Source organism: Rousettus aegyptiacus, unplaced genomic scaffold, assembly GCF_014176215.1.
Source record: "Rousettus aegyptiacus isolate mRouAeg1 unplaced genomic scaffold, mRouAeg1.p scaffold_m13_p_15, whole genome shotgun sequence".
Classification (NCBI taxonomy): domain Eukaryota; kingdom Metazoa; phylum Chordata; class Mammalia; order Chiroptera; family Pteropodidae; genus Rousettus; species Rousettus aegyptiacus.
In genome coordinates, this window is record NW_023416290.1 from 29,425,446 (window position 1) to 29,431,574 (window position 6,129).

Below are 6,129 nucleotides of genomic sequence, written 5' to 3' on the forward strand. Positions count from 1 at the left end.
AATAGAGTCATTAGAGAGGCACAAATATGGAGGAATTGGCCCGGAACTGTGAATCAAGATTCAATTTAGTATTTCCTACTTTTTTATATAAGTGATAAAAATTTGTATTTTATTAATAATTTCAGTAGAAACATTAACTATTATCACCATATATACTGTTTCTTGAGCACCTACTATTTGCCAGGCACCTACTACTTGCACTATGCTTTACTTATATTATCCTTAATCTTTATAATCCTAGGGAGTAGGAATTATTTTTCCAATTTTGCAAATTTAACTAGTAAAAAAATTGAAGCACAGAACAGTTAAGTCACTTATACAAGATTATATAGCTAATAAATCGCAGAATCAGAATTTGAACCCAGGTCTATCTGGTTCTAAACTATAAAAGTATTTTTTCTTAAATTTGAAAATAACTTTTAAATTAAATCATGCTTAAATCTCTTCTTATAAAAGTATAAATGACCTATTTTTACCAGCATTTTAGAAAAATATATTGCTTTTAAAAATACATTCTGTTGATAATATTTGGATTTAAAGTTTCTGTTAAATTTTATTTAATCTGGCATCAACTTTTAAAGATTTAATTCAAAGTTCTAACTTTGCAGGTTGTTTTTATTTATTTCGAGCTAGTTTTATAGGTGGTAAGCTTTTTAAATAACTGCTTATCGAGGCTAACGTTTTGTCATGTACAGGAATTAATATTGTGGAATAAGGCGTTTGTTGTATAATTTTCCTCTATTGGCAGGGGAGGTTCTGTGCAAATAATTTAGGAATTTTCTACAAAATAAAGCAGCCATTGTGTCCTGTTGTGTATTAGTATTTGAATATGATTTTTACTTCATTGAAAAACTTACCCATGATTGTGCCTTTTGAAAAAATAAAACAATATATTCTTATTTAGAAGATTGGTAAAATACAAAGAAGAAAAAGAAAAAAGAATGATGAATAACCCAAAGATTAAAAAAATTAATATAGTGTATTTTATACATCTTTTTAATACAAAAGTTTACATATTTTACATGTAATTCACTAATCTACCTGGAATTTGTTCTAGTGTAGGGTGTTAAACCTTATGTTTCTGATATGACAGAGATGAGCATGAAACTAGTTTCTTAGTTTGCAATATGACAAATAAATTATTTTTCTGTTAGAAATATATAAACTTAGTTTGGAGTGAGGTAAATCTTCATCGATTTATATCTATTGTTGGGAAAAATCACAGGATTTCCTGTGTATACTAGGTTTATATGTTAAAACTCCCAAGATCAAGATCAAATTTCTGCCAAGAAAATTTAATTTTTTAAAATACAGATTAAGCTTCTCTGTTCAAATTTAAATGTCATTTTCTGATTCTTACGTAAGATAGTTTGACAGATGGTTAAAAGAGCAGTAGTCTGAGAAATATGATTTACAATAAATCTTTCAAGAAATGAATTAAAATGCCTGCCAAAAAGCTTTTCAAATAACTCCTCAAGCTTAATTCCTACCTCTCCAAGATACATATGCAATAATTTTTTCATTTTGTTATTTTGAATAGACTTTATTTTTTAGTGCAGTTTTAGGTTCACAGCAAAATTGAGTGGAAAGTACAGAGAGTTCCCCTATACCCCTAATCCCACATATGCACGGCCTCCTCTGATATCAACACCTCTGCACCAGAGTGGTACATTTGTTACAACTGATGAACTTACATTGACTTGTCAATATTATTTAAAGTCCATTGCTTACATTAGGGTTCGCTCATGATATTGTATAGTCTATGAGTTTTAACAAATGTAAAATGATGTGTATTCACCATTATATAGTATCATACAGAATAATTTCATTGCCCTAAATATCCTCTGTGTTTTGCCTGTTCATTCCTCCCTCCTCTCCAATGCTTGGCAACTACTGATCATTTTACCGTTTTGCAATATTTTTAAGAAAATCTTCTACATCATTTAATTGAAAAACTTTTCTAAATGATCTTCTAAGAGCTGACTATAAGGCCCTCTGATAAAACAGCATTGAACTGTATTTCCATGGGTCCTTCCTGCTTCAAAGTAGGAAGTGTTATGATGCAATTTGGGGATGTGGTTATAACTTTGATCATTTTGTTTACATAATGAATTTTTATAAGGTAGATAGTATCTGTTCCCACTTCCTACAGCCCAGGATTTGCAGCAAATGTGATTGTGCCAGACTGTTTATGGGACACAGTGGCCAGCGAAGCCACAAATGTCTATATTTAAATGTTTAGAAAGACATCCTGTGTATGATAGCTTGTTTTCTCATAGCCAAGGAGCATTTTATCTTCTGCAAGAAGAGTAAAATCATTTTTTTTGTTTAGGAAAAAAAAAACCCATAAAATGTATTGTTTTTTAATCATGTAGCTGTTAGTCTGGACCTATTTTGAGGCTAGATATCTAAGACACCTAACCTAGTTTGTCTTGCATTATTCAGTATATTTAGCGATATATATATATATGTATATATGTACATGTATATATGTGTGTATATGTATGTATATATGTATGTGTGTGTGTGTGTGTGTGTGTGTATAAACTTTTTTGGGGAAAGTAAGTTCAAACTTACAGTTTTCAAGAATAGGAATAGTACTAAAACACCCATATACTCTTTACCCAGATTCATCTACTAACATTTTACACCATTTGCTTTATCATTTATGTAGGAAGTTTCCCTCCTTTATATTTAATTATATGTCATATGTTAAATTTTTTTCTGAATCATTTGAGTGTAAATTATATACATCATGCATGGTTCTTTACCCTAAATACTTTAGTGTGCATATTCCAAGAATAGAGATATTCTTTTATATAACTAGAACAGTAAATTTAACTTAGGCATGACATTTTTTTATCTAATTTTCTGTTCATATTCCAATTTTGTCAATTCACTCAATAATGTTCTTTGTAGCATTGTCCCCTTCCAGTATAGGATCCAGTCTGTGATCAAGTATTGTATTTAGTTGTCATGTCTCTTTTGCCTCTTTTAATCCGAAACATTTCCACTACCCTTTTAAAGAATATACTCCTCATTCCCCTTTAAAAAATAGAATATTCATTTTTTTTCAGGGTTGTTTGACATCCAGAAGTTTAGGGAAAACAGCTCCCTGTGATCTGAACAGACCGTTTGGAGCTATACTGGAGAATAATGATTTCTCCTTTTCTTCTGCCTTTTGAATCTCACATATGTGCCTCCACTGGAAGAATTTAACCTGGAATTATTCAGGAAACAGTCCTCTGGAAAACACAGTTCTAGGCTTTCTCTCCACAGTGCAGAGGAAAATGTAGAAAGGGGCGGCAATAATGCTGGTGGACCACTGACAAGCTGGCACACACTCCTTCCTGTCCTGTTTGGACTTTGGGATAGAAAGGAGAACCAGACAGTAAGCTGCCTGCCCTGATGGAGTAAGTTTTCAGAGAGATCTGTAAGTACTATGGGGGAAATACATAGGGCTGTAACCTAGAATAACAAGGCCACTCTCTTAGGACACAGACACCTAAAACATGACAAGGAGCCACAGCTCTGTGAAGGGCAGGGAGAAGTGGGCTTGTGACTACTTGGTAAAGAAGAGGCCAGGGCAGTAGGACCCATAGCAAAAAAAAAAAAAAAAAAAAAAAAAAAGAGCTTGGTATACTTTAAAAATGACTGATGGTCTACATGACTGGAATTTGGTGGAACTTGGCATTTTAAGGTGGAGAGGATGGCAGAAGTTGGACTGTGGTGGGCATTATAGGACCTGGTGATTAGCTGATATTTTGTTTCTAAGTGAAATTGAAATGTTCCTACCCTATATGGCAAATTAAGAAAAGGCATCTACTCCTCAAAGCATTTCACTGAAATCTACCAAAAGATATTTGATTTCCAGTGCTCCAATGTGAAAGGCACTCTTCCACAGGGTTGTTCTACTACAACCTGTATAATTGAGTGTGGTAGTGTCTGTGGGGAGCCACAGAAGGGTTTCTGTAGAGGAGTGATATGATCCTGTGTGGTCTTGTGTAGAGGGACAGAGTTTTGGAGGTAGATCCTACAATACTTTGGAGGCAAAGGGATTGGATGAAGGAGAAGGGAAAGAGAATAAGATGGTAATGACTCATCAGGTTTGTGGTTGGCAGTGCCATTTCACTGCAATGGACATGACTAGGAAAAGACTAGGGTCTATGGGGTGGAGGTGGGGCAAAGAAATTAAGGAATAATTAAAATCCAGGTATTTGCCATCTTTCCTTGAATGCTCTGTTTTCAACTAAGAGTTAACCAAATTCTTGTCTTTTCCAAAATCAGTATCCTTGACAAACTTATTATAGAGCCAAGGACAATAGCAAAATCTTTGCTTTTTAAGATTTTAGAATGAGTCAATTTAAACTCAGATTGTATTAACATTTTCAAGTTCCCCTATGATTTAGGCACTCTGCCAAAGACTTTACACACCTTATCTTATTTCCTCTGTTTAGCCATCCATGAGGTAGTTCCTATTTTTATCTTCACTTTGCAGAGGAGATGTGAGGCTCAGAGAGAGATCTCATCACTTGATTTGAACGTGGTATACAGCTGCAGGTCTGCATCAGGAGTTACTCCTACTGCCTGAATCCCCCCTGCCTACTTTTTTTCCAGCTTTGTCAATGCTGTTCAATATAATTTTCTGCAGTGATGGAAATATTTTATATCTGTATTGTCCAGTAGTCAGGTGGCAATTACGCACTTGAAATGTGGTCGGTGTGACTGAGGAACAAATTTTTTTTTAAAGACACATTTATTCGGCATCATGATTAGACTATTGCATTCAGCAATCAATTGCATGGTGCAAAAAACAATCTACATTAATACCCTCTGCTTCATACTTTCCACAGAACAGAAACTAAAATAACCTGTTCTACAATTAGTCACAAATATAGTCCTCAAGTTTTTTTTGCCCATACACATGAGTATTGTCTAAGACATGTCTTCTTTGTAGCAGCTAGGCCCCGCCACCTCTGTGCTTGACTGAGTTCGCAAATTCGCAAATATGTTGCAACCTGTAGCTTCCCTGTCACTTCTCTGGTTCTCCTCTCCTGCTAAAGTTTGTTTCCTGGCAGTAAATAAAACCTTCTGTCACTGACTTAGCTACTGCTGCTGCTGTTGGAACTGCCACAGCCACCTTGGGTCATAGTTTGGCCAGGTGTTGGCCTCCACTACCACAGGGCAAAGCTTCTGCCTCCAGTTTCCTCCTTTCATGGGTACACAATTCGAAGATGGGTTGTTGTAATTGTCAAAATCGTTGTAGCTTCTGCTACCTCCAAAATTGCTTCTTTCATTACCAAATCCATTATAGCCATCCCCATTGCCACCATATCCTCCACCACCACAGCTGCCACTAAAGTCACCTTGACCACTGAAGTTTCCTCTATGACCAAATTTGTCATTCCCACTAAAACCACCTCCACAACCACCACCAAAGTTCTTTGGCTGGGTGAAGCACTCGCCGTCTTTTGCTTAGATAGTGCTTTCCCTTCCTTCAGTTGTGGCTGTTCACAGTGTGGTATTTCTGAATGACAGGCTAGTTTGCAGAGTTGTTGTCAAAGGTTACAAAAGCAAAGTCTCTCTTCTTGCCACTGCTGCCTCGGTCAGTCATGATTTCAATTACTTCAGTTTTGCTATACTGTTCCAAATAATCTCTTAGGTGATGTTCTTCAGTGTCTTCTGTGATATCACCAACAAAAATCTCTGTCACCTTTAAGTGGGCACCGGGTCTTTGGGAATCTTCTCTTGAGAATGACCTCTGTGGTTCCACAACTCTTCTATCCACTTTGTGTGCCCTTGCCTTCATGGCTGCATCCACCAACTCCACAGTGGCATATGTGACAAACCCAAAGCCTCTGGAGCACTTGGTGTTTGGATCTCTCGCCACCGCATAGTAAGCGTTCCCCATTGCTCAAAATGGCTCCTTAGATTCTCATTGGTTGTTTCAAAGCTCAAACCTGTGATGAAGGGCTTCCGCAGCTGTTTAGGCTCTTTGGGAGACTCTCATGTGACCACTGGGGGAGTAGAGACTTTAACAATGCTTTACTCAGAGGTGGAGTGATATAATGAACATATTTAGGAACTGAATTTTTAATTTAAGTGGCTACTGTATTTGTCAGCAAAACT